Here is a 15,321-nt window from a genome sequence, read left to right as displayed (position 1 = left end):
TCCATTGTTTTCGGACCTCAATCATCACATTAGGTTGGCCATGTGTGAATGTGTCTGTTTTGTGTGTGCGTGTGTGTGGCCGTTGAGAGTCTTTTAAGGACAAGCTCAATAGAAAATGAATGGGTGGATCATGTTACAGAGCTATTTAGTAACAGTTGGGCGAGTACCAATAGCAGGTATCCGTATGGAGTGATAATCCGCCTAATTTCAAGGTATTGGGTACTCATGAAGACTGCCGATACCAACCATATCGTTGGGGTTCCGTATCAGAGAAATATCACTATTTAGCATCACAGTGACCTACTGGAAATCAGATATGTTGTCATAAACACAAGATAAGCCAAACTAGTTGGATGGAGCAGATGGTCGCTTGAGGCTGCTGACTGGCTTAGCCATGTTGGACAACTCGGCCAATATTTTGTCACATAGCAGCGGAATATAATTGGATTGAGCATCAGAGGAACAATGCAGATTAAAACAACGACAACACCAACATAACTCCTCCCAGTGCCCCTCTCCATGCACTACATCATCACCCTCCATGCTGATCTGGATGGCCTTGACCGAACCATAAAAAAACTCATAAAGGATATTAAATGTTTAGTCAGCTGCAAGCCCCCAGAAAAGATTTACTGCCTTTTGATGAGCTGGTTAGTAGGTAAGGTGAGGTGTATATTTATGATGACATGTTGATTGTTCTGCTGATTAAAGTGGAATGACAGAGAGGTCAGCATGTTCCACTGTGGTTTTGGAACAAAAAATAAGATCAAACAGCGCCCAGCTGTTGACCTTTGAACCACGCGTGTCACTGCCTTGCTTTGAAAGTGCATTTTTGCATCCATTTGATGTGAGGCTTCAATGTTGTGTCATCTTTACTGTCTCATCAGTCACTCTTGCAAAAAAAAAACCTGATTGCCATGATGTCATAAAACCAGCGCTGGAAAGTATCTGGGTCGACATGACACACTAAGGTAGTAATTATTGACACCTTTATATGCTTCTTATGTAATCACTGATGCATTCTGGTGATTTGGGTCACCCCTCCCAAAAAACGCAACTGATAAGAACGAGGTGCCACCAAGTATCCATCTCTGACTCGTCTTCAAGCGAAATCGAAAGATACAACGTGAACAGCTCAGCTTTGATGTATCCGCTCCACATTGGTCACGACAAGTCACTGAACTCACACCTGCCCTATCGCGAGACCCCGCCCCCAAAGCAACCAGCATCGCCATCCGCTCCGAACTGGATCCTCGGTCCCTGTGTGGTGCTCGCCGGATTGTTCCTGTGTGTGAGAACACGCGAGGGGCGGAGGGATGGCGAGTGTAATCAAGCTGAAAAGATTAGGGGAAGACGAGTGACTGAGGGTCTTTTATGAGACCGCTTACATAAGACTAACCCAGTTCACGCCGCTTCTGCAGCCAGACTGAGCGGGAAGGAGCTGGTGAATCCAAGAATATCGTATAGACCAAATTATGAAGTGCGCATCTTCCGAATGTAAATTCATCCTTACTCAATGAGACAAAAGCTTTTTGGTTTTTCTGATTTGAGCACTTTGTTTCGGAGTCAGCCAGTCTTCCCTCAAGAGTCCAAAATGCTGCAGCTCACCTCTTAACTGGAGCTCGTAGGAGGGAGCCGGTAAAATCCAATTCTGGCCTCCAGTCGAAGCTTCGATTAATCGCACGCATTTATTCGGATGAAAATCCTGAGAGGGATGGAAATGCTTGATGTCCACACGCCAGTCGGAATATTCTGATCGGACCGATCAAGATTTTATTCCGAGCTGTCTTGACCTCTGCACATATCTGTGACGTCGGTTTAGGCATTTCCGTTATTCCCATAACAAAGCGTTTGAGCACTCGCGATGGCTCAGTTCATGGAGAGTCGCCCGGATCGATGAGCATTGACGAGCATTTATCAAATCAATGCTTTCCACGGATAGACAACTGCGCACGCTTCTCTGTAGCCTGCGTCAATGCCTTTGACCCGTTCTTTGAGTGCTCCCGGCCATCATATTTGTGTCGGGCCTGTTTATCCAATCGACACGCAGACCTCATTATAAATAGCTCTTATATATAAAGATCAGCCCAAGTTGTGTAACTTCTGGGGAGTGTAAACATTTGTGGAACATGTTTTGCACATCGCGATATAAATTACAAAACAGAACAGAACAAGCCCTCTGAATTCTGTATTGGCCCCCTCATGGTGTTGATGGCTTGGTAAACAACAAGTTGTACCGGTAATCACCAGCAGAGGGCTCTGCTTTGTCATAGATTCATAGAAGCTCCATTTGACAATGAATGACTGCAAAGCCCCATCTATCTCTGCAGACTGCTTCAGACTGGTTCCCTGCTCCACATCGAGGTGGTCATATGCTGCAAGAATGCGTTTGGAGGGAGTATTCCGTCATGACGATGCAGCTCAAATGGGTCACTTCTGCTCTCTGTAGGTGGCCTTTCATGCCATCTGAGTTATTTTGTTTCGACGGTGCACCATCTAGTGTCGTGGTCCTCTAACCTGGGTCCAGAGAAACAATGACATTTTTATGGCTGGCTAATTTGGAATATATATTGATTTCAAAATGCAACTCTGAATCCATTTCTATGTAAAGAATGTTTTTGTTGTATGAATTGAATTTGGTTTCGCTTCATGCTTTTCGTGCGTTCCGTGTTCCTCAGCCCTGTTCCTTGTGTCAGCTACATCAGCCACCCATGTCTTGTCCAGGTGTTCCCCGTTGCTTGTCTTCAGCTCTTTGGCTTGTTTCAAACGTTCTCCGTTTTTTGTTGCTGTCACTTGTCACGTACCCTTGTCATGTTCCCGGTATTTGAATCTTTGAGTCTTTTGTGGACTTATTTCATTTGGTATTTTTCTTACTTTTGGGTTCTGTGTTCATAGTAGCTACCGTAATTTCTGGACTATAAGCCGCACCGGAGTATACGCCGCACCAGCTAAAAATCGGGGGGGGGGGGGGGGGGATCCTGTTTTGTTCAGACATAAGTCGCACTGGACTATAAGCCGTAGGTGTGTTAATGTTTCATTTCCATAATTTAAGAGAATATGCACAAATTATACAATATTATGAAAATAATAGGTAAGCCGCAGGGTTCAAAGCTTGTGCATAAAGTAGCGGCTAATAGTCCGGTACTTTTGCCACGGTTATGTGAGGTGCCTCGGCAACATGAATTGAAAAAGAGAGTCTCGCCCAACGCTTGGCTTCTTTCTCCTCCTGGACATAGAGCACCTGTAGAAACGAGGAAACATCGTGCCGCCGACCATCTCGGAGTTGGTTTTGTCACTCTGACACTTTGCCGTGGCAACGGCTACCGGCATTTAGCATCCATTGCCTTCCCGGATGCCTCTTTCCAGGACTCCCATCGAAATAAATAAAAGGAACCAGGCTATACATTTTAATGACTTTCCCACAGTGGCCCGCCAATGCCGCAGCGCCATTTTAAAATGCTGAGACTCCAGGAGAGTCCCTGCTGCTCAACAGAAGACAGGAAAGACTGCAAGTATTCTCTGTCCACTCTGCCAGGCCAGGGCAGGCCAGGCCAGCCAACAGGAGAGACAAAGAGCGGGGATAGGAAGAAAGGAGGGGGGGATAATCAGGTCTTTATGTGGCATGGGGCCGACGGGGGGACAGCCTGAGCATTGTCCCCTGGGCCCCCTTCTCCCTCACGCTGCTTTGATTGTTCCTGTGTAGCCAGTAGATTGTGACAAAAACCAACCCATGGGTTGTGCATCTGCTTCCACCGACAACTACGGGTGCCCATGTTTGCTTCTCCCAAGGTTCGTCAATGTCCAACTAATACACGTAAGAGGTAAGTAAAGTGTGAGTCGACCAAAGGGTTCTCAAGAAGCGGTTGGTTACATCACCTGCTTTTTATTGACTGTTAGGTAAAAGTTTGAACCCGTTCGCACACCAAATAAGGAAGTGATCCAGAACATGAACACAATTAGCATACTATGGACTGATGACTAAAACCTGAAAGAGTTTTACTTGCGTCATAGCATATCTTACGTTAATATTATACATAAGCTCATCCAAAACTGGTGAGGCGGTAGTTTTCCAAGGCTCTTTTCCAAATCTTCCCAGACGGTCAGGTAGCTCAAGGCTCATTTGGATTTTCTGCTGTTCATTGTAACATCCTGTTATTCAATAGCTCCTGGCCTTTATAAAGGGCTCTAAATTCAATTCCTCTTTTCTCTCTGATCTGATTCCAAGTGTTCCGTTGTTTCGGTGCTTGGAGACTAATAGAAAGCAGCAAGGCTGGCATGAAACCGGAGACAAGGACAGAAACAATCACATATTGTGATAGGGTCTGCCATTGAGTAGTCCAATAAATAAATAAATAAAAATCTGCCAAACCACATTTACGAATATAAAAACCTTTTCCAGTACGTACCTTGGCTTTAAGTCAAGGCTCAGTTCGCATCCATTCCAGTAAAGAAACAAATCATTATTGCTTTGGCTCCTTCTGGATAGCAAAAGAGAACAGGTTCTGAAGCTGTCATTGGATCTGATTGGGTCTCTTCTAAATCATGCCGTACCTACCTACCGTTGAGGTCATGAGGGTCAGGGTACAGGTCGTTTTACAACTGAGTTTACTATAGGCGTCGAGACTGAAGGAAACATCTGTTTCCTCCACTATGGCTGACACATGAAATGGCTGCAGCTGACTCTTAAGAAACAAGTCTGCATCCCTCGCATTAAATGCTCGCTCACTACAAAGTCATGGAGACGCTCGAGGATGGCGCTTTTGTCACGTCATCATCGTAGAATCACAGAGCAGGCAACTTTGAGTTTGCAGTTTCTACTGTTGCTTTTAAATGTGGGAGTTATGAGGAAGCAAACATTGCAAAGCAGAAACTGCAAGGCGTAGTCCTTTGGGGCTCAATAAAAATTGCCCTGCTCGGACAAAGGTTGGCCCTATAATGCACCAGGAAATGCTGCTAAAAAGAAAATTGTATTTATACAAATTGGATTTGGAATTTAATCATTACATTTTTTAAAGACCCATTCTAAAATAATTGCATGCCACTATTTGTTTTGTTGAGTCTGTGCTTTTGTTATTCAGACGATATTTAGTTTTGTTTAATTTGTTTTGTGTGGCGTTCCATGTTCATGTCCTGGCTTAGTCACCCGCGCACAAATTCCTCCTTTATCTGCACGATCGTTTGCCAAATATTTGTCACGTGATTCCACCAGCCCAGAGATCGGTGTCGGCGGCGCTCATGGTGTGACGGACCCGTGGTGAGCCGTGTGACCCGGCCAGTGGGACCGTTACATCAGCTTAATCAAGAAGCCATCAAAAGACACTCCATTCAAAACAGGACACAATCAAACACTCTTCCTCTCTCGAGCGCCATTCATTTTGTCATGACACTGCTTATTGTGTTTGTGGTGAGAGACAAGTATTCGCACTCATATTCAATTATTTTCCATCCATGAATCGTCCATACTGCCTATCCAAGATGACTTTGAGGAGCCTGGGGAGAACATGCTGAGATTAGAATTTGGGAGCTCTGTAATTTGAGGAAGATTATTGGAGCCTGGCGGGAGCATTTTGATTTAGCAACAGCATGATTCTGCATTCAGATGATTGTTTTAATTGTTCAATTTGAGGTGATATAAGAAAATCAAACATTGTTGAATGAACCAGAGAAGGTGTATGTGTAGCCGCAAGATTGCTAAACTTAATTCTAGTGTTAAACATGCTAGCTGAGTCAATGATGGGTTATTTTAGCAATTAGCACAGCCTTAGTCAGAATGATGCATGTCAGGAATGTATCTTATTCACCACCACGGAGGCGATGATTACTGACTTGGGAGCAACTCTGCGACATGTTTAGCCGCAGCAGTAGCCCGGCCGAAGCTAGTTGCTAGCTAGCTGCTACATGACGGCGAAGCCCTTGAAATCTTTTTGTCACGTCTGAGTCTCCGTTTTGCTATTTGTGTTTTAAGCCAGGACTGTTTAGAGCAGGAGTCCCCGGTCCGTGGGTCACTTGGTACCGGGCCGCCAAGCCGCACAGAAAAAAAACATTATTATTATTATTTTTTTTTAAATCGACGATCAATTAATACACGTTTCCCCAGTCGAGCCCGCAAAGCTAGCAAAAATGAATAAAAATTTATTTAGAAAAATGTAAAAAAAAATTACATCGTCGGCTCAGATCAAGACGCTCGTCTCGGTCACGTGACATGCACGTCATCGAGCCCGCGAAGCAAGCAAATATGAGCAAGAAACAGAAATGTTTGGAAAGGATCTTCGGAAAGGGAAAAAGCCCAATGAGGAGACGGAAGAAGAAGATGCTACGATTTCTAAGAAAAGGTAAGCTGCCTTTAAAAGAAAATTTCTGGAGTCCTACTTAAAATATGGATTTATCGCCTCAGGTGTCCACTTAGCATAATATGTGGCGACAGGCTAGCTAACGAGGCAATGAAGCCTTCAAAACTGCTTCGGGACATGGAGACCAAGCATCCTGCATTAAAAGACAACCTTAATCACTTCGGGTGTCATTGTCTTCGATTACGCCGAGATGGGAGAAACAAGCTCAAGAAAGAAACAAGCTCAACGTAATGGTAAGTTTTATTTTTATGTCGTTTATACTTGTTTTTATGCCAGTCGTATCATTTTGTTTCATCGTATTCATATGTTTATTATAAATGTATTATTTGTTTATATAAATGTATTATTTACTTATATAAAGGCCGGTCCGCGAAAATATTTCTGACACGTTAACCTGTAGATGTCAAACTCAAGTCCCGGGGGCCAGATACGGCCCGCCACATCATTTTATGCGGCCCGCGAAGACAAATTGTGCATCAAAATCGTGTGTCATTACTAGAATTGCAAATTGTCTTCACTCTTAATAATATCTGTTTTTGAAATATTTGACCAGTTTTTACTCATCTGATTTGAAAACGAGTTATTTGTCAGTTTGTTTTGTAGCTTTTACTGTATATGAGGTTCTCATACATTTATTTGGGTTGACAGTCATAATGGCCCTCCGAAAGAAGCTATGACTACAATGCTGCCCGTGAAAAAAATGAGTTTGACACCCCTGAGTATTATTTATTTATTTAAAGGCCGGTCTGCGAAAATATTTCTGACACGTTAACCGGTCCGTGGCGCAAAAAAGGTTGGGGACCACTGGTTTAGAGCAGCACAAAAGAGGAGGATTTAAACACGTAACATTTCTGCTCGGCCCGTCCGAGCTCTACCTGGCCCGGTTCTGAGCGAACATGTCAAAGAGGCTTAAAGCTATCCGCTCATAATGAGGCTTTGCACCCTCGGTACAATAAGCTAGCTCTGTGTTCTTTACACTAAAATGCAACCGAGCTCGGTCGGCTGCTCTTTGAACGGGTCAGCTGGAATGGAAGAACTTTGACGTTGATTCAAATGTCGATGAAACATGTTATTATAGAATGCACGCTGAGCCAGGTGCTCACCAGAAAGAGCAAATTGCGTAACAGAGCGACAGAGTCAGAACCTCACACACTGATGCCCACTTTGCTGCATATACTGCGATTCCGTGCCAATTTTTCTTTTCCGAGCTCACCATGCAGCAACGCCGTGGACACGGAGTGGGAGGTGTCTTACGTTTGAAGTTTGAAAGAGGCTTTCAAGCACTGGCGCAATAATGGAGCCATTGAGATCCGAAGCGGGCTTTGGCGCAAAGCAAACTCGCTATGAATAAACAAGTCCCTCTTACATAAACGGCATGCGAGCTCGCCTCTAATTATCCTACGGCCACTAACAATGGGCTTCCGACTTGAATTTCATGGTGTCAGAATTGGTTTGGACTTTGCCTTATGATGGGCCCGGATGTCACTCGGCCTTTCACCGCAGCATGAAAGGCTGCAGCAGCTACAGTTGACTTCCCCTCCCATTTACTGTACTCAGTTCGGCCATGACGGTGCACTTCAAAGTTTATAGGAAGGTGAATCAACGGCTAAACTTGACCTTTTGGACTCAGACTCAAATGACGACAGTTGAAAATTATTTTGCAGAAGTAATGTGGTTGGAACAGTGACGCATAAGAAACACCTTCTTCCTTGTCAGGTTGGTTTAAGAATAAGATGTCAGATTAAGGTACCCGGTGAGGAACAATCAGATGAAACAATTGGTTATACTCTGGTAGAGGTCAAAGCGGGTTCTGTTACACGAAGAGGCTGGCTGTGAATGCCAGCTTACTGAATTGATTCTGTACCGAGAGACAATTGTGCTGTTATTCCCCTGGGATTAGCCCAGGAAACCGTTCCTATGGTGTGACGGGCCTGCCGGCCACCTGGGACACGATAGAAGACAGGACCGCTGTGTTTACCTGTACACTGTGTTCTCAAGTACTGTACAGTCTGTTGATGGAAACAACAGCTTTTCTGTGGCTGCCATTGTGATGAAGAGAACGTCTTCTTTTTCACGTTTCCAGTTTCGCTTTAACTCTTTAACAACCACTCTTTCCGAACACTGAGTGTTCCATTGTATTCCAAAAGTTGCATTAAGAATCGCATGTGAGTCCATGACTTTGCTTCTTGAGACAAACTGAGTGTTCACTTTGCATGTCCTTTTACTTTTACTGTAATAGTTAGCTGAAGCGGTGTGCAATGCTAATGCTAGCCCAGATAGCGGCAAGCGGTTGGTTGCATTTCTGTGGCATTTACTAACTAAAACTAAACTAATCCAGATGTTGTTGTAGTTGGTATTTGTCATTTTCTTTGGCTTCTATTTGCTCGGACCAGAAAGTGCCCCTGCCGATTCCCTAACATCTTAAGGTCATGCTTTGACAAGGTACACTCTCTTCTGGCCACTGGAGGGCAATCCCTAGCTTCAAAATTTTCTACGGACTCTCTCCCCCAATTGACACCAGTCTTCAACTTGGCTTTGCTCAATGGCAGCATGTTGTTGTTTTTTGAAATGTGAATGAATATCGATGAAAACATTGGCAAGTGTTTGCTTTCAGCTTTTCCAACAACAAATCACGGCACACACTCACGCAACAGTATCTCCTATCTCAATTATGAGTGTCCTCCCCCACACCTGATGTATGTTGTAGTACCAAGACTGACCTGTGTTTTGCAGCATGGTGCCATGGATTATGCAGACTTTCCTTTTCCGTGTGCTTAATGGCGTGCGAGACATTTACAATTGCCCGTTGCTGTCACTTTAAAAAACGGTTAAGCCGTTACAAAATAGGTTCGTGCATAGCCAAGCCTGGTTCTTGAGGTGTAACCTTTTCCAAAACAAAATTGGACCCGGCTTGTCTTATTGGCTCTAAGGCCCATCCGGCCACCAAATGTGGAACATTTTCAAAGGTGTAATGGTGAGACGTCAACAAAGTAATAGGTGCACAAATAAAAGAATAAAGAACTCGACAATCTAACCTTTTGGCGTTAAGTACAAACACCATATGCAAATGACACTGGGGAATAGATCCTTATGAAACCGATAAAACTATGGCCTGGATTTGCATGTTGTGTTTGTTTGGCTCACAGCGTGAGCGACTGTGGGAAAGATGGTCTCGCTGACGTGTCTCGCCTTGCGGAGACAGCTGCGACGTCTGCTTTCTCACAGTGTGGTACGCGCTTTATTTACTTTACACACAATTTGAAAGGTCCCAACAAAGTTTCAAGGTTGGAACTTCGCTCCAAGAGAGAGATAGAGTTGTTTGTTTTGGGGCTTAAGAGTTGAGAAGACCTGAGGACATTGTTTGGATACGTGGAAGAACATGAACGTACTTCTCCAAGTTCGACTGTTTTGGGTACGGCTCAGAAGCTTGAAAATTAATATTTGACCAAAAGAACATTTACAGTATTGGACAGAAACAATATGATGAGCCAACTACATTGTTCAGTCAAACAGCATGTGTCGAAATTATTCCAAAGCGAAAAAAATGGAACGATACAATAAAGTATTTGACTTTAAACTTTCAAACTTGGCAAGCAATCTGTTGGGACGGCCAACTTGTACCGTACCCGTAAGCTAAAAGCAGTGTCACTATGTTTAGGACGCAGCCCGAGTCAGAGGAGCGGTTATCTCCCGAGTTAAATTGAGGCCTCTTTATGACCTACGTCCCGTCCCGTCTTAGTCACCACATGGCATGCGAAGAATAAATATGCCATTAATTTGACACAGCACAGAGAAGAGTGTTGATAACAATCTTGCTAAATTGGATTGATGAAATGGATCGCCAAAATCAGGTCAGCCCTGGAATGTCCACGCTGAAACTGACGCTGGTCAGCTGTCAATCTCATAGCACAACATCTGGAATATTTCTTGTCCTCACACACATTTGAGCGACAAAAATATATTTGCTTAAAGCTTCCAGTCGTTGGATGATATCCGACCAAGTTGCCATGGGGCTTTCTGTTCCCAGAGTAGAAGTGTTCACCGCTGGCTAGCTCGCTAGCTAATAGGCTATCGTGGCTTCACGGATCTCTCGACATATTCGTTTTGCCTTTGAAGGGCACTCAACTGTCCAAACAACGGCGTCGCGGGGGCCTGCCGGACCCCGACCGCGTCCCGACCTTTGCCCTGCGCCAGCAGTGGTCCCACTTTGCAGACGGACAAGAAGAAGGCAGCCTGATGGTCGATTGCGTCATTGCTGCTCTCGGTTCACGGCAGTCATTAGTGGTGGCGGATTAGACGGGAATTGACAACGCGGCGGTTTTTTTCCTCGTGTTTCCCGCGACATCGCTCGTGGAAGCCGCTCCCCGTTGTGCCTCGTTCAAAGCTCAAGTGTTGAATGCTCCAAGGAAAATAAAGGATTTGTCAGGATTAGGCCTGGCGAACAGACTGCTCGTCGAAGGCACCTCACCCGAGCAATGTCACATATACGTTCAGCTTTTAATCTGGCAAGAGCTGACGGGTGTGCGTGTGTTTTCTTGTAATCGGTTCTAAATCCGAAATGTTTTGTCGAGTGACTTATCAGTTGTCTGGCGTCATCATTGCATTTCCACAGAACAATGACGTCGGTGACTAAACTAATCACTTGACAATGCGAGAATCGGGCTTAATACGCAAAGTCGCACCACTGCATCAATGTGTGAGCTTTTGTCTGTCCGAGATGGCGCTCTCATTCTGACCTGCGTTTTTAGAAAAGTCATCTCTCGTGTCATTTCAATCCGGTCTGCATTTATAATGTCTTATCCTCTCAGGCGGGTGAGCTGATGCTTATCGGAGCTGGTTTTTGGCCAATCGTAGACAAGTAAGCATCTCACAATCACATCTACAGACAAAAAAAGCAGAGTATCTACAGTAAAACACACAAACTCCACTCAGGACAATAAGCTGCGATTCAATTACGCTCACCACGCAACCAACGTGCCGCTCACATGCATGCACGAGATTGGAAACTCCAAATTACGACCTACACAAAATAATTTGCGTCTCACGTAACCTTTAAAAGAATCTGCGCAAAGTCCGATGGTTGTGCATATAAAAAAAGTATTGTGCGTGGCTAACTGTGCGTAAAATGTTCTCATGACACACACGAACAGATCTATTACGTAATCTTTGTGTGGGATTTACACTCTCGCCCAGCATTGTCCAGTTGTTAGATTCTAAACACCAACAAGTTGTGTGTGAATGCAAACAGAGAGCTGTGAACATGAGTGGTTAACTGACTGACTTGCGTAAGTATCGAATTTGACAGACCTGGGCGGGCCACACAGCACAATATGATTCAACCCAGAATGGGACTGTGGCGCTTGTTATATGAAAAGGGCGCAGTCGCTTACAATGCACGTTGATATCGTTCTTATTCATCAATGATTTACCGAGTACTAGAGAAGAGAGAATAAAATTTATTTAAGCCACCCAGAGGAAGGAATAAAAAACATTACTGTTTTAACTATGAAGCATAATTTGTTGTTGACCAAATTGGCATAAAAGCTAATACAGCTAGCATGTACCTTTGCACAAAAATTTGATCACTCCATAAAAAGTGTACCATTGAGGGTTAAGCTGAACGAATCCAATGATATAAACTCATTTTTCTCATGAGACCCAAATTGTCGTCCAATTCTGAACTAACCCACAGAATAATTATCACATGGCCTGTATCAAAGTAGCAATATCGGTTTAGCTTAGCGTGTGCTTTAGCTATGTGCTGCTCGGTGATGGGGATTTTATTTTAGGCTGATTCAAATATTTGGCAGAGTAAAATTCTGGAACGATTAATTGGCCAAATTCAACTAAAATCTGCCATTTTTGAATGTTTGAACATCATTAAGTTTGTCTTTTATGTATGCTTAAAGAGAAATTCAAAACAGCTATATCAGCCAATGAAATTAGCCAGCCAATAGCTAATCGCTCGCCGGTCAGGCCTTAGCTTAAACCACAACTATTCTGCGTTGTTAGCCGTTAGACTCTATATTAATGATGGTTCTGCGTTGCCAGCTAGCTCCAGTGCAAGTCAGCTACTGTAGGTGTGTTTATGCACGCCGGGTTGAAGTTAGGTGAAGAACAGACCAATGACACGGATGCTGGAAAAATAAGCAAGCTCTTTGTTCCACCTTTGGACAATGGGCGTTGTCCAAGGGACAATTGACTAACAGGCTTCGCCTGTCTTACTGGTCACCACTAGAAGCACATGGATGCCGAAACAAAGAAAGAGCAGTTGTGCTTTTATTGTCTTTCCACCCCTGACATTCTCTAGGCCTTAGGACCAGGCATGTTTACCTTTTCAAATCTTTCTTGAAACCTTGGATGGCTGGCTGGCTGGCTGGCCAATCGCCAACAGTCGCTAAACTAGGCTCCTCGGAAACTTGCGTTTGCGTGCTTGCCAACATCCATAAAAGCTATATCTTGATGATGGAAGGAGGCGAGTGCAGGTTATCAGATGATCGCTATCAGTCTGAATACACGTCTACTTACTTTACTCACTCGGAATCCCACTGCAGCATGTCGTGCTCGACTTGGGGACCTAAACTTGACCCACATTGGGCCAAGCAATAAGGAAGTTGTGCCAATAATTGTCATCATCCATTTACACGTTTTGAAAATTTATTTCAGCACAAAACCGTCAAAAGTAAAGTGAAATGAAGCCCAAAATAATGTCAAAAAATCAATGTTGATTGTTGCAGGAACTCCACGAAGGGAGGTCAACGTTCATTGTTACTCCCTGGATTTGATCAATTTGTTTTCATTTCCCTTCCCTCTAATTTGTTTGCAGCTCGTCTAAGTGTTAAAACAAAACCTGCGGGCCAACTTGGGAGTGGACTTTTATCCGTTGCTATACAAACATTAAGTGTGTGCCGAGTGCGTCTTTGCTTCCTTGACGTCATACAAACTTGACTTTCTGAAAGGGCGTGTGCGGCGCCGCGACTTGTGCAACAAGTGTGGTTCCGGATGCTGAGTCATCCGGTGGCGGTGTCACCCTCTAACAAGAATCATATGGGCAGAAGCAAAATTCATCTGCTTTCAGTGTTAATTTTGAAAATCATCATTTGCTTGAGTCACTTATTTGTGACAGTGACAATTCTTTTGGTTTCATAACATGTTCAGTAATCAAGTTTAATTTATGAGAGGCTTATTGATACAGAGATGTACATACCAAACCAGTGTGTGCTGGGTCGATGTCACGGGTCAAAGTTTACGAGGAGGAAAGCATGTCACAGTTATGTCTTCAAAACACCCAAGTTGGACTTGTGAGCGTGTGACAGTGTGCAGAGGCTCCGTCAGCTAAAGGTTGGGGAGGGGGAAGGGGTTGGTCGCCGCCTGTTTGAGATTCACCAGCTGCCCTTTGACCCCACCGCCGTTTTTCTCCGAGTCAAATTTGAACTTTGCTGAAGTTGACCAGGAGGCCTTGTGACCTCATCAGCACGCAGCCCAAGTTCCATGTGAATCAATTGCTTGCCTTTTTTTTTCCCCCTCAAGGAGTCCACAACATAACATGACTAAGTCAAACCATTTAGTAGAATAAACAGGCGGAGCGTGACTGTGAAGGTACCCGGCTTGTGGCAGACATTTATCAAAATACACAGAGGATGAATAATTTACAGCACGTAACGTCCACTTTGGACATTCACATTTTGGTTCAAATCGCTCCGATTTGTGGAGTGCTTCACCATGATGACCGGGGTGGAGCTTGGGCTTTGTTACAAAGTAAGGCCGTCTTAGTAGCTATATTTAGCCACTTTTTCATTCTTGGAAGTAAGTTGTTTTTAGACTAACATGAGAACAGCTTTCAGAACATATCCCTGAAATAACTCAACATAAAACATAAGGCAAACAAATTTGTCTTAGCAGGCGCAAAGCCATGTTATCTATTTTTGTACTGCAACTTATCATATTAGTGTTAAACATTGCCAAAAAATACTCCCACTAAAACGTCAGCGTGTACGCGATCACTATGGAGGAAATGCGCCTTGAGTGTTTCATTTGTATCCACTCTGTTAAAATAACATTTGCTCATGCAAAAGAATCCCGCACTATTTAGCAAAACCAACGGGCAACAATGATCTGATGCAAACGTTATTTAAATATCTGATATTTTCCTAATTGTTTATGAATCCCATTGAGCACCCAGTGAACCCAGTTCAGCTGACTTGCTTCCTTGTAAATTGAAATCTCTCACTTAGCAAACGTTTACTGACTCTCGGCTAACGGCCGGAAAACCAGCAAAACTATTCTGGGCGCATCTCAATGCTGCAAAAAAGTGTGTCACTGTGTCATATATTAACCTCCGCGGTCACGTCCCGTACACGTGCGTGTAAAAATTCACGTGTGCTTAGTGCTCTCGTGACTGTATGCATGTGCGAGCAGGAATAGGACAGTCGAGTCACGGTTAAGCACAGCTGCAAAAGTATTTGGACACTGTAATGCGATAACGATCACATTTTCAGTGTCTGTGCCAGAATAGAACATTTTGTTCTTGTTAGTCTGTAGATTCCGGATGTAGCAAAGCAGCCCCAGAACATAAACGAGGTGCAGTGTATTTCTGTCCCAACGTGGAAAATTGCTGCCAAATGTGTATTGGTTCCTTAATAAGAAACATTTTGTTGAATCAATAGCAGTGCGGTTGGATTAGTCTCATGTTTTTTCAGACAAGATGTTTTATCTGCCACAAATGTTTCCCTCCATCTCTGGTTTCTCTTGACACGCCAGTTCAGAAAACTGTATGGCGAGCAAGACTGGTTAGAACCAGTGGGAGGTGTTACACAACAACGCACTCGACTGCAAATGCAGCAACGCTTCAAACTCTGTTTTGAATCTCTTGTCAAATGCTAAATAAGCTGACACATTTCATGAAACGCACACACGTGAGCAACGTTTCACCTTGCGTGTTCATGCTAGCTTATTAGCATGGTCACCATTG

The sequence above is a fragment of the Syngnathus acus genome, chromosome 17 (assembly GCF_901709675.1).
Source record: "Syngnathus acus chromosome 17, fSynAcu1.2, whole genome shotgun sequence".
Taxonomy (NCBI): Eukaryota; Metazoa; Chordata; class Actinopteri; order Syngnathiformes; family Syngnathidae; genus Syngnathus; species Syngnathus acus.
This window is presented reverse-complemented; position numbering follows the sequence as displayed.